Here is a 14,793-nt window from a genome sequence, read left to right as displayed (position 1 = left end):
AGCCCACCTGCCACCTTCACTGACCTCTCTCCACTTCAGCTTACCAAAAGGACCACAAGGGGGCCCCAAATCTACCACCCTGCCGAGGGCCCCATTACATCTTACTCCATCTCTGGGTATGACACATTCAATCAAAATTTTACCAGCATATCTTGTATGATTAACCTCCTTAGTGGTAATCACGAGTACATCTCGGGGTGGGAAAAAACATGCCAGAAGCGGTAACCCCCGAGCTGAACTCGTGGTAGTCGTCAGAGGTCTATGCAGAGCAATGCGCGCACTCATTTCCCGGGGGATCCCGATGTTGGCTGCCATTCTTTTTCCTCTCCTCCGAGGCTCTGCTTCCGCCTGGTGAGATCGCTGTCTGTAGCCATGACGACAACGGCAATCTCACTATAGAGTTACAGTGCCACCCACAGGGCTGAGGGAAAACTGCAGCGCTGGATCCCATGGTGGTGAGTAAATGCTGAGCTCCTGCAGATCTCCCTAGCAGCATGATTTTTTTTTCCTGGTAGGGTCTGAAAGGGTGCAAAAAGTTGCACTGCTTTTTGACCCTAAAATCTGGAAAGAATAATACCACCAAGGGGGTTGAAGTTTCAGTTATCGGTTGCTCCTAAATTATATGCAGCAGGATTCACATCCAGTTCTTGGACAATTTGATTAGTTGTTCCTATGTGAATAAGGTTCTTTGTGTGATAGGTCATAACGTCGTATAACATAGACCCAGTTCACACGGGCTTATATCGGTGTCGCGTCTAGCCAATGCTAAACATTTCTCTGCAAACGAGTAGAGAAGCGTTTGGCATAGGTTTCTGTTATTTGGCAAACGGATTGAGTTTTTAGCACAGTGGAGGGGCACGGAAATGCCATGCTTAGCCAATCATCAAATGTGATGACCGGAGATTATGGGTTCAAGTGCAGCGTTTGCAGGAATTAAGGGAGAAGCTGGTACCGATATTTTAAAAAATCACTTTCCATTCATCTGAATAGACAGCGCTTGAGTGACAAATGACAAACAAAGCAATTAAAACATGTTCAATTCCCATGTGAACAGGCCCTTAGATTAAACTTCCCGAATCCTTTACTAATGTTCTGCTGAAAAAATAGGGGGGCCTGAAATGATAAAAGTGTTGCCTAAAAAGTGGCATTAGGCTGAGTTCACACTTATTAAAGATTGTGCGTCTTTTCCGAATGCACGCAAACTGCATTTGCCACAGATCTAATGAAAGTCAATGGAAAATCGTTTATGCTAAAATTCAGGTTTTCACATTTGCATTTTCACATGTGTGAAAAAAAAAATGGGTACTTTTCTGTTAGCCGGGTGCATCCACTAGGTGGCGTTAATTACTATGCCCCCTCAAGGCCGCCATGGATAGTAGGGAAAGATGTAATTCTGGTGGAGATTTATCGCCACCTAGTGGATGCGCCCGGCTATCGAAAAGTTACCAAAAAATGTACTTCTTGCCAGAGCAGTGCTTTTCAGCGCTGCTAGATTTGGGCGCAGTCGGCGACACCATAGACTATAAAGGGAATCACATCTACAGCGGTGCTCAGTGATTAACGTCGGCAGCGTCAGAAGACGGAGCCGACGTTGCTTAACCTCCCTGGCGGTTAATTAGAACCGCCAGGGGGCAGCGCAGCACTATTTTATTTAATTTTTTTAAGTCATGTAGCTAGCCTAGCGCACCCCCCTACCTACTGCGATTGCCTCCTGTGATCAGCGGAGGTCTGGAGGGGGGGCGGCACAGCGGATAGCGGCGAATCGGCGCGGAGCGGCGGCCATCGGAAAGTACACGCAGCTAGCAAAGTGCTAGCTGCGTGTACAGAAAAAAAATTATGCAGATCGGCCCAGCAGGGCCTCAGAAATCCTCCTGCGCGCGTAGCCCGACCTGAGGTCGGGCTTACCGCCAGGGAAGTTAAAGGGAACCTGTACTGAGTAAAATTATTTAAAATAAACAAATGAGGTAACTTGAAATGAACATTACATAGTTACCTTGCCATCAGTTCCTCTCAGAAACTCACCATTTTCTTCTGACAATGATCCTTTCCAGTTCTGACAACATTTTGTCAGAACTGAAATATATCAGTGGCTGTCAGTTATATATCAATTGCTGTCAGTTATAGCTGAGAGGACAACTGATGTGGCCGGTAATGTCCATGTTTCCCTATGGCTCAAGTGGGTGATGTCACAGTTTAACAGTGTGCTGACCAGAAAGCTGTTATGGGGTAATGGCCATTTTCAAAATGGAGGACAGAGAATTCCCTTGATCACAGTGGACAAACAGGACGCGGGAGAGGAGAAAGAGATTGAGATTGAGGCGTATACTACACGGGAGGTAAGTATGGCCTGTGTATGTTTATTTTGACTTTTCAATTTCAGCTCAGGTTTTCTTTAAAAACACACAATAATTCGGCCTCCAGCAATCGCTGGAAGCCGAATTATATCATTCCCCCACTATCCATGGCGGCCTGGAGGGGGAATAGTAATTATCAGGGCCCGGGTGTATCCAGCGCCCAAGTTTACCGGTGCCGATTTCAAATGTATGCCTTCTTGCAGCTTTTCCCATTGACCTTTATTAGCCGTGCTGAAAAATTACATGTAAAAATTTGCATACGAACTCAAATTTGAAATCAGAAAAAATGTTCAGAGTGAACCCTCCCTTTGTCCTCGTTCACAATGGTGCAGTGCAGTGTAATGGCCACTGTACAGCATGGCTTATCTCTTTTTTTTTGCCTAAGTGCAGCACTGACCCATTTAATGTAGTGAATGGGATCAGCATGCGGCGCACAGAAGCATGGCCAGTCTGCATCAATTATGTGAACGTGGCCTTAAAGATGCTGAAAAGCGGACACAACTGCATTAGTGGGCTCAGGCCCTAATCAAACAGTTAGACCTCATTCACATTGTTAAACGCAGAATGGCCTTGCGAGCAGAACGCAACACGTATGAACACATGCCATCTGTGCTGCTGATTCTATTTACTACAGTGAATGGGACAGTGTTGCACTTTGCCAACAAATGCATGCAGCAGTGCAATATCACACCTCACTGCTGTGCAGAGCATATAATCTGAACGTCAAAAGTGCTGTGTATGCACTTCTGACGTTCTTATGTGTCACATCTTAACCAATAGGAACGCACAAGAGATATTTATAACACGGTAGCAGTTCCTATGACTATAGAATTACATTGTAACTTTCAACAGTGACCAAACTTTTTTCAGTTCAAGGAAGTCAGTTGCAGAGGAAAAGCACCTTCCCACTCCAAAGATTACACAAATAGGGTTTCATTTGTAATTTGAGCTACAATTTATTTGCACGTTCTCACCTGAGTGTACACAGCTTCTCCAGACCAGACTCTGTCCTGTACTTGTTTTATTCCTGTGTTTTCCTGTTTATCAGAGCTGACAGCTGACCTCTGTAAGCTACTGTCTGAAACCAGAGTAGGCCGCAAAGACATCCTCTGCCCCCAGTGGTTGCAACTAGAATTGCTCCAGAGTCCAACAACGTGTTTGAAATAGCCTGTATAGATATCAATGAGGCCTGGAACCCACTACAAATCGCTATCGCTAATCGCTAGCGTTTTGTATGAACGTTTTGTAAGCGATTTCCTGAGCGTTTTCTGCCGATTTTAGGTAGCGATTTTAAAAAGAACCCAAGGTGGGTTTTAAGAATCCTATTAACACACAGAGGCTGGTTCTGCATATAATCACCAGCCTCTGTTACTATACTGTTCCCCCCCCAGGCCCCCCCTGAGCTCTGCTGTCCCCATAAATCAAACAGCCATGCTAGCGACACGCATTGTGTCGCTAGCAGGCTGTTTACATGCAGAGTGTCACTCTCCGCCGCTCCCCCGCCTCCTCTATATTGCCATTCCCCGTCTGCGTCCCTTCTCTCCCTGCCTCTGTCAGCTGATTGCAGGGAAGGGACACAGGCGGGGAGCGGCAAACAGTATAGTAACAGAGGCTGGTGATTATATGCAGAACCAGCCTCTGTGTGCTAATAGGATTCTTAAAACCCACCTCTGGTTCCCTTTAAAAAGTGTAAGCGTTTTGCCAGCGATTGTTTAGCGATTAGCGTTTTTAACTCTGATTGGTCTTTCAATTAACTTTTATTTTTTTACAGTGTGCAGTAACTTCAAAACGCTAGCAAAATTGCTCTGTGCAGGTTTTGATGAGCGATTACGCCAGCGTTTATATACTTTACATTGCAGAAATGCTAAACGCGAAAAATGCAGCATGTCCTGCGTTTTGCAATTTGGTAATCGCAATCGCTCCAGTGGAATTTGGCCCATCCATTAACATTAGCTGAGCGTTTAGGGGAAAAAACGGTTTGGTTCATACATAAAAAGGTGTCCAGTCCTGTCCTGTCAGTTTTTGACAGTTGGCATAAACTTTGTATGTGTTTCTATGGATGTGTTTACACACAAATCTGTACATCCCAAGTCCATTCCTGTCGGTTTTGTATGTGCTTCTATGGCTGTGTGATTTTGTATGTGCTTCTATGGCTGTGTGGTTTTGTATGTACTTCTATGGCTGTGTAGTTTTGTATGTGCTTCTATGGCTGTGTTCACACATAAGGTGTACATTTCCAGTCCAGTTCAGTCCTGTCAGTTTTGTATCAGTTTTGTATGTGCTTCTATAGCTGTGTTTACACATGAAAGATGTACATTTCCTGTCCAGTTAGGCAAAACTGATAGAAAACTGACATAGTGTCACATACAGTAAAGCATACAGTCAATGAAAATTATGCTTCACTGTAACCATGAATGCACATATTTAGCAGTAACACACTGCACACAGTACTTTATCATGCCAGACTCCATAATACCACAACACACCTGCTTCACTGTGAAGATCGCAGTGCGGTGCAGCAAGCTGCGTTACATAGTGATTGTTATGCCGCACTGCAACGCACCACTGTGAACGTGACCTTAAAGTAAACCTGAAGTGAGAAAACTCTCTTCAGGTTTAATACTTATGTTAGCAGAGGGAAGGTTCAGGATAGCATAGAGCTTTCCAGATATTCCAGGTACTCCATCCTGCCTGTTGTTCCAGCACTGTTCTCTAGTGTTCCCCAACCCTACCCTCACAGCCCAGCAACAGTGCATATTTCATATCAATCCAGAGGTAATTAATCATCTCTGCTGCAACACTACTTACTCCACATCATGTGATTGCGTGTGGCTTCCTGCCAAACATGCAGGAACCAACCTATTAGTCTCGCTGGGTTAAAGAACTTTTCCCCCTCGTGTCCTCAAAACAGTGTTCCCCAACCCTGTCCTCAAGGCCCACCAACAGTACATGTTTTGTGGAAATCCACAGAGATAGTTAATCAGCTCTGCTGAGACACTGATTACCCCACCTGTGCATGTTTGTGGTTTTCTGAAAAACATGTACTGATGGTGGGCCTTGATGACAGGGTTGCGGGAATCTGGCCAAGTAGTTTGGAAGATGAGCAGATGCGTAGTAGGGATGCACTCTTCCTTGGATATACTCATAGGGCTCTACTCACAATAGCGGAAAATTGAATACACACCTAACGGTAATTTTCCTTTCCCGATGCATCCATGGTTGCACAATGGGTATTGGCCCCAGCCCCAATACCCCACAGGACAATTATCTATAAAGTTCTAACTGACCCTCCCATCACTGTCTTGTAACTAGTACCTCACCGAACTTTGGGTGGGTCCCTTGTGCTGCCATGGATGCATCGGGAAAGGAAAATTACCGTGAGTGAGTATTCAATTTTCCGCTTCCCCTATGCCTCCATGGCAGCACAACGGGATCTAACTAGAGCAAAAAGAGACGGGAGGGCAACTGGAGCAGGTAAAATATATTCAAATCTTTTCAATTATACCAATCAAATAACAGAAGATGAGGAACATGAAGATAATACTGCTCTTTCGAACTCTAGACTGGTTAAACTAGAAGTATCTACTTGATAATGTTTGATAAACGTATTTATAGTGCTCCAATTAGCAGCTTGACATATTTTGGCTGCTGAGACATTGGCATGTGCTTCCCACGAAGTTGCCAGACCTCTAGTGGAATGCTCATTGATATTCTTCGGGGGCTCCTGATGTTTCGCTTTATAAGCGTTTTGAATAGTCCTGGTTAGCCAAGCGGCTATCGTCCTTGAGGAAGCTGCCTCTCCCTTCAGATACCCCGCTGGGACTATAAACAGCCTATTAGACTTCCTGATATCCTTAGTTGCATCAATGTAATCCTTAAGAGACCTCGCAACATCCAATGAATGTAGAGTTCCAGAGTCCTGTTGATTAAACACAGGTAAGGACCAGTCTTGATTAATGTGTAAGGGTACGTACAGACATACGATAACGATCGTTCGTTCTGAACGACGAACGATGTTAAAGGAGGTATCGGCCGATGATCGTTTGAAGAAAGGCTACTTTGAACATCGTTCGTGTACGAACGATCTTGGAACGAGCGTTGCGTGCGCAAAATGATTTATAAACTGATTTCAAACACAAGTGTCAAAAAGAACTGTTTGAGCATGTGCAAAGCTTTGAGAACGAACGATCAACGACCGATCGTTGTACAGACATTACTTTTTGAACGATGGTCGTTGGAAAAGATCTGGCAGAATGGATCGTTCTTTACCAACGACATATCTCGTTGGTCGGTCGTTTTAACGATCGTTCGTGCACTTTTTACGAACGATCGTCGGGCAATGCCGTCGGTAACGATCGTTTTAAACGACTATAGTCGCATGTCTGTACGCACCATAAGAAAGGAACTTTGGGTAAGAATCCTTGAACAAGCCATATTTGTACTCTATCTTGAAAAAAAGTCAGATAAGGCTCCTTATGACTTAAGGCCTGCAGTTCGGATGCCCTCCTGGCTGAGGTTATCGCCACCAGAAAGACTACTTTCAGAGTTTTAAACCATAGCGAACACTCCTGAGTAGGCTCAAAAGGAGCTCCCGACAAGTAGTCCAAAACTAAAGGAAGTTCCCATTTCAGGAATATTGATCTTGAAGGTTGTCGTACTCTCATGACCCCCGCGACAAACTGCTTGACTAGAGGATCGACCGCCCACTTATGTCCAGAGAGGGAGGAGATTGCCAATATCTGTACTTTAATAGAATGGATTGTTAATCCTTTATCCACTCCAGATTGTAGAAAGGCTAAAATTTGATGAACTGGTGGCTTCACTGGGTCAAAGTTATTTGCTTCAGCAAACCCTAAAAAGACTCTCCAAATCCTGTGATAGGTTAAATTTGTGGTCGACTTCCTGGAACTTCGAAGTGTGGTAGTTACTGAATCTGAACATCCTAAATCCTGGAGTCTCCTCCTCTCAACCTCCATGCCATTAGCTTGAGGCGAGAGGGGTTTGGATGTAGTACTGGTCCTTGAGATAGTAATGTTCTGGTGACTGGGATCAGCAATGGCTGAGCTGTCGCCATCTGATGAATCATAGCAAACCAAGGCCTTTTGGGCCACCAAGGGAGGATTGCTATCAGAGTTACTGGCTCTGATGTCAGTCTTTTCAGAAGTCTCATAATGAGCGGGATAGGAGGAAAAAAATAAGCTGTTTGAAACGTCCATTGGGCCGTCAAGGCATCGCATGCCTCTGCTTCCCTCTTGGGGTAACGACTGATATATCTTTGGCATTTTCTGTTTCTTCTGGTAGCCATTAGGTCCAATTCCGGTATTTGCCAGTGTGCACATATTGTCTGGAATGCAGACTCTTCCAGCTCCCATTCGTTGTTTGACAACGTTGTCCTGCTGAGATAATCCGGAACTAAGTTCATACTTCCCGGGATGTAAAGGGACTCCACCCTTGGTATTGTCAACGAAAAGAGCAGGCTTGCCTCCTCCATCAGAGATCGACTGTGAGACCCACCCTGGTTTTGAATATTGGCCACCGCCCTTTTGTTGTCCATCTTTAGAAGAACAGGTTTTTTAATTATCAGATCCTGAAAATGTCGAAGAGCGCAGAAGGCCGCTCTCATTTCCAGTTTGTTGGCAGGCCAGTCTCTCACGAATGGTGCCCAGGTCCCCTGTATAATCTGAGATCCGCACACTGCTCCCCAACCTTTAGTACTGGCATCCGTGTTGATCACTATTGGAAGACTTTTTTTCAAGTTCGAGGTCGTTAGCCACCAATGAAGCTGTTTCTTCATCAGAGAAGTCATTGTAATGGGCTGATACAGATCTTCTCCATCCCATTGGGCTAGGAAACCTTGCTGCAGGCATCTGAGATGCCAGTGGGCCCACGGAATCACAGGGATTGTGGAAGACATGGTGCCTAGTACCTGTAGACATACTTTCGCCCAGACCCGAGATAAAAGAAGTAGTTGAAAAACTCTCTCCTTTATAGTTGGAATTTTCTCTGGAGGAAGACATACTTTGTTGGTTTTGGTTTTAAATCTGGCTCCTAGATAAACCAGGTCCTGCGTTGGCTGGAGGTTACTTTTCTTGTAGTTTATTAACCAACCAAAACTTGTCAGTGCATGTAATAGAGTGTCCCTGTGTTGTAGGCACTCCTCCACCGTATCTGCAAGAAGTAGGACATCGTCCAGATAGTGGTGAGCCCGAATGTTCTGTAGTCTTACACGAGCTATTATCTCTAGAAGCAGCTTCGAAAAGGTTCTGGGTGCCGTGCAGATGCCGAAAGGCAGACATACTAATTGGAAATGTAGTTCTCCTACCACAAATCTGAGGTATCTTTGAAGATTTTTCTGTATCGGAACATGTACCGTATTTTTCGGACTATAAGACGCACCGGACCATAAGACGCACCTATTTTTTGAGGAGGGAATTCAAGAAAAAAAAGATTCTGAGCCAAATAGTGTCCTCAAATATTTTATGCAGCAATACCATGGACACATGTAAACAAAACTGAACAGCAGCATAGAACCATTAGCAGCATAGAACCATTATTAACAATAACATCAGTAAAATAACATTACCAAGAAGAGACAGTAGTAATAAAACCAAAAACGTTAAACTTCAAGGTTTTTTTTTTATTGGAATCCGAAGAACTCCTCCTCATCAGTGTCGGAATCAAGAAAGTTCATGTCCTCACAGTCACTAGCATTGCTGGTAGTTTCATCACTGCTGCTGGCATTCTCAAATAACAGGTCATCCTCTGACCCATCTAGGGCATTGCTGATGCCGCATTTCTTGAAGGACCGTATAATGGTCTCCTCCTTTACCAAGTCCCATGAATTTTTTACCCACTCACAGACTTGGGTAATAGTGGGCCTCTTCATTCTCCCTGTCGGTGTAAGATCATGATTGCCAGCACTCATCCAACGATTCCACTCTTCTCTCATAAACACCTTAAAGGGTTTGTTGATCGACACATCGAGTGGTTGTAGCTGGCTGGTAAGTCCGCCGGGTATAACCACTAGATGAGTCTTGACGTCTTTAAAGTTCTTTTTTGTAGTGTCAGTGAGGTGTGCTCTAAATTGGTCAAGCACTAATAAAGAGGTTTTTTTTCAGAAGCCCACCAGGACGTTTCGACCACACCTTTTCAACCCAGAGCCTCATTCCTTTTTCGTCCATCCAGCCCTTGTCATGGACATGCACCACAACTCCCCTAGGAATCGCTTCTTTAGGAAGAGTCTTCCTTTTAAATATGAGCATCGGTGGCAGTTTGGTGCCATCTGCACAGCAGGACAAGACAACTGTGTAGTGTGTTTTTTCGTGTCCTGAGGTTTTAACAGTGATAGTTTTTGCTCCTTTATGATCTACGGTCCGATTGGATGGGACATCAAAGGTTAGCGGCACTTCATCCATATTGCCAATCTGGCTCATTTCATAATTATTCCTTTTTCTGGAATCAATGACAAATTTATGGGAAGACAGGATCTTGTCTTCATACTCTTTGGGCATTTTCTGAGCAATTCTCGTCTTGGTGCGCATAGCAAGGCCAGATCGCTTCATAAAGCGGTAGCACCATGATGGTGAGCCACTGAAATCTTGAATGCCTTTCTCCACAGCAATGCGTTTGGCTTCAAATATTATCATTTTGGTTGACACGCATAAGCCATTCTCTCGGTGTCGAGTGATCCACTCCTTCATGTCCACCTCTAATTCTGGCCACTTTGCTGCATGCCCACGTAAAGTGTGCTTACTTTTCTCCAACTTCTGCAGCTGATCCTCCTGTTTCCTCCACTCTCGTATCATCTTTTCAGTGGGAGGTGGTCCAAAGTGTCTCTCTGCTGCTCGGTTTCCATGCTCCTTGGCATATTTTATCACCTCTAATTTGTATCCAACTTTATATGCCAGTCTCTTCTGCTTTGACATGTTTGATTCTGCATCAAAATACAGAAATATCTGTCAGTAATTTCAGTCCCTAACCCCATATTTCATCAGGTGCTCTTATATTCCCCCATATCCCATCAGGTGCTCTCATATGCCCCCATATTCCACCAGGTGCTCTCATATGCCCCATATTCCACCAGGTGCTCTAATATGCCCCATATTCCACCAGGTGCTCTCATATGCCCCCATATTCCACCAGGTGCTCTCATATGCCCCCATATTCCACCAGGTGCTCTCATATGCCCCCATATTCCATCAGGTGCTCTCATTACCCCCATATTCCATCAGGTGCTCTCATATGCCCCATATTCCACCAGGTGCTCTCATATGCCCCATATTCCACCAGGTGCTCTCATATGCCCCATATTCCACCAGGTGCTCTCATATGCCCCCATATTCCACCAGGTGCTCTCATATGCCCCCATATTCCATCAGGTGCTCTCATTACCCCACATATTCCATCAGGTGCTCTCATTACCCCCATATTCCATCAGGTGCTCTCATATGCCCCATATTCCATCAGGTGCTCTCATTACCCCCATATTTCACCAGGTGCTCTCATATGCCCCATATTCCATCAGGTGCTCTCATATGCCCCATATTCCATCAGGTGCTCTCATATGCCCCCATATTCCATCAGGTGCTCTCATATGCCCCCATATTCCACCAGGTGCTCTAATATGCCCCATATTCCATCAGGTGCTCTCATTACCCCCATATTCCACCAGGTGCTCTCATATGCCCCATATTCCATCACGTGCTCTCATATGCCCCACATATTCCATCAGGTGCTCTCATTACCCCACATATTCCATCAGGTGCTCTCATTACCCCACATATTCCATCAGGTGCTCTCATACCCTCTCATCGCCATCCATTTTATTACAATCAGAAAACAGTTGTGTGGAAACTGGTGTATTCAATGTACCGGGGGGCAAGGACAGTGTCCCAAAAACAGTGACCTTAGTTCATGTAGAGACATTCTGCTATCCAGCAATACATGTACTGCCACATGATGTAAAACAGTCTCCAGCCTCTTCTCTCACCAGGCTGAAAGCTGTCAGCAAAGTTCAGTGTTACCACTATGATGCATGGATACTCTCTCTGAATGATTTATGGATATCCACACATCATAGTTTTAACACTAAACTTTGTTGACAGCTTTTAGCCTGGTGAGACTGGAGACTGTTTTACAGTATGTGACAATACATGTATAGCAGAACGTCTCTATTACAGTCTCTGGGCATCTTTATCATTTTATGGGCATCGACATCCGGCTCATTAGATAACACTATACCTGTCAGCTACCGCCCGTACACGTACACTCGTACAGCAATGCTGAATGACGTAGGGCTGGGCGGAGATCTACTTCTGCCCATCACGCTAGTAGGGCATCCAGCGGTGGGCGGAGTTTCAGCGATGACTAGTGCTGGGCGTGGATCATCTGTACTTCTGCCGGCCAATCAGAAGATCCCTCTTCAGCGCAAATTTTACTGCTGGGAGGTCCGGACCAGGCATGGCGGCGGGAAAGACCGATGGATCACAGCTGTGGCGGCGGGGACATACCGTAGATGAAAGTGACTGCGGCGGCAGGGACATAGATGAAAGTGGCTGCGGCGGGAAAGACCGAGGAGCTGGATGGGATTACAGCCGTGCTGTGGCAGCGGGGAAATAGACGAAAGTGCCCTGTGGCTGGAAAGACTGTTGAGTGGATTGCCGCATTTAGTGTTAGATGGGCTGAGTGGACATCGGATCAGAGGTATGCCTGCAGGGGGACACAGTGGACATCGGATCAGAGGTATGCCTGCAGGGGGACACAGAAAAAGGTAAGATTGCCTCATAGGCTTTGCGGGACACAGTAAAGTTGATTGGCGCCGGAGGTGAAGGGGTTACTGCTAGCGCCGGGCAGAGCACGGCCAGGGACACCAGGCATGTAGCAGTGGCTGCAGCGGACAATAGAAAGACCGCACAGACCCGATCTAATGAGAAACATTTTTTTTTTCAGCATGTGTTCAGGCTACATTTGGACCATAAGACGCAGGGACTTTTTATCCCCACTTTTGGGGGAGGAAAAGTGCGTCTTATGGTCCGAAAAATACGGTAAATATGCATCTTCTAAGTCGATGGAAAGCATGAAGTCGTGCGGTTTTATCGCCATTATTATGGTGTTTATGGATTCCATCTTGAATCTTTCGAGGAGAATACATGAGTTTAGTTTCTTTAGATCTAAACTGGGCACAGATCGCCCGACTTTTTCTGCACGAAGAAGAGCTTGGAGTAGAATCCCTGATACCTTTCCGAAGGGGGAACTGAAACTATAGCTTGTATGTTGACCAGGTCTTGCAGATATCTACCAAGAATGTCTCTCTTTTCCTGACTGGCTGGAATGTTTGTTGACCTGAAGTAATCTTCTGGAGGGTTTTTGTCGAATGTCCAAAAGTGCCCTGAACTTACAGTTCTTAGTATCCAAGATGACTTTATGTGTTGTCTTTAAATGTCACTAAACTCTTTCAGTCTGCCTCCTACAGGGCCCTTTTGGACGAGCGAGTTGTCAAAAAGACTTCTTGTTTCCCTGGATAGGTTGGGAGCCTTTCTGTTTTGAAAATGTATTCACTGAAGCTTGGGTTGACTGCCAATTATTTCTATAATTATGGCCTGGATGATAGGACTTGGCATTCCTATATCTTGAATTCTGCAATCTCGGTTGTGAAGAGTTAGTCTGTTTTTTAGGACGTCTGTCCTGAGGTAGCAGACCCGACTTCCCTCCAGTTACTCTTGATATAGCTGAATCCAATTTCTCTCCAAAGAGTGCTTTCCCGTCAAAAGGGATCTTGCACCATAACTGACGGGAAGTAGGGTCTGCCGACCAGGATTTTAGCCATAATGCCCTTTTACCAGTTACCGAGTACAGCATAGATCTTGCCGTTCCTCTAATTACATCTATAGCTGCTTCGCCAACAAAGTCCGCTGAAACTTTAAGATCTTCCAATTTTAGAATTAGGGGCTCTTTCACAGTGCAAAGTTAAAGTCGCACGTTACAACAACATGTAACACACAGTAACTTACAGCAAAAAAATCAATGTTCACAGTGCAGACGTTGCGTTGGTGTCTAACGCTGCGCATTAAATGAAAGTGCTGCATGCTATGCGTTATACACGTTTTTAGCTGCGTTAGACTGTTTGCACATGCTCAGTAATGTTTTTTTTTAACGCATGCGCCGTTTTCGTTCTATCACTGTGCGACGAAAACAGCGCACCAAACGCAGGGCTAAATAACGTCAAAGTTATAGACTTTCAATGCGTTGCATTGGGGGCACGTTATGCGACCTTAATGTCGCATCGAATGCAACGTCTTACTGTGTAAGAGGCCTAATTCTTCTTTATCTACATCATCAAGGATAGCCTGCTCAATCTTCTCTACCCAGACCTTGATCGCTTTCCCTATGGCTGTAAGAGCTATGGCTGCTGTCACTACATACACTGGGGGGTCCCTGTCACTACCTGAACTGGGGGGCACCTGTCACTACATACACTGGGGGGCTCCTGTCACTAAATGAGCTGGGGGGGCTCCTGTCACTACCTGAACTGGGGGGCTCCTGTCACTACCTAAACTGGGGAACTCCTGGTGCTACCTTAACTAGGGGGCACCTGTCTCTACCTAAACTATCCAGGCCAACCAGCCCAGAATCACTGTCACAAATGCTTCAGCATCATCACCATTCAGGCAAGCATTTACTTCAACCAGCCAAGCACAGCCCAGCATTACCGCCAGCCAGGTCACAGCATCACCGCCAGCCAACCCAGCCACAGCATTGGCCACAGCATCACCGCCAGCCAGCCCAGCCACAGCATCACTGCCAGGCCTTTCAGCCCACACATGACTGCTGAATTTGTCTTGTTGGGGGCCTCATGATTGCTGAATTTGTCTTGGTGGGGGCCTCATGATTTATTGGGGGCCTCAAGATTGCTGAATTTGTCTTGTTGAGGGCCTCATGATTTGTTGGGGGCCTCATGATTGCTGAATTTGTCTTGTTGGGGGCCTCATGATTGCTGAATTTGTCTTGTTGGGGGCATCATGATTGCTGAATGTGTCTTGTTGGGGGCCTCATGATTGCTAAATTTGTCTTGTTGGGGGCATCATGATTGCTGAATGTGTCTTGTTGGGGGCCTCATGATTTGTTGGGGGCCTCATGATTGCTGAATTTGTCTTGTTGGGGGCCTCATGATTGCTGAATTTGTCTTGTTGGGGGTCACATGATTGCTAACTGCGAGACTATGGGAAAAGCTGAATCATCATCATATGAGACATCAGCATTTAACCTACTTTTTTAGCTTTTTAAAACAGAAAATAAAACTGGGAGGTTCTAAAAAAAAATGAATAAATTTTTTCAGGAGTAGGATGGATGAAATTGTTTTTCCATAATGTTCATGTATGAGTTAAAACGTTTGTACGGTATTTACTTTAAATTGCTGTTGCCACTTTGCGATAGATAAGTG

At 45.3% G+C, this 14,793-nt stretch overlaps 1 protein-coding gene across 2 annotated transcripts in view; it reads right to left on the bottom strand.

Annotated features, from left to right (window-relative positions):
* SCRN2 (secernin 2) overlaps nucleotides 1–3,444 on the bottom strand; it is a 43,700-nt gene extending 40,256 nt beyond the window's left edge. For both annotated transcript variants that reach the window (XM_068263116.1, XM_068263115.1), the window contains exon 1: nucleotides 3,329–3,444. The gene's annotated coding sequence lies outside the window, so the exon portion shown is untranslated. The remainder of the gene's footprint in view (nucleotides 1–3,328) is intronic.
* Nucleotides 3,445–14,793: the final 11,349 nt, after the last annotated feature.

Source organism: Hyperolius riggenbachi, chromosome 12, assembly GCF_040937935.1.
Source record: "Hyperolius riggenbachi isolate aHypRig1 chromosome 12, aHypRig1.pri, whole genome shotgun sequence".
Lineage (NCBI taxonomy): Eukaryota > Metazoa > Chordata > Amphibia > Anura > Hyperoliidae > Hyperolius > Hyperolius riggenbachi.
Note: the sequence above shows the minus strand (reverse complement) of the source record. Positions and strands in the feature narration are given on the sequence as shown.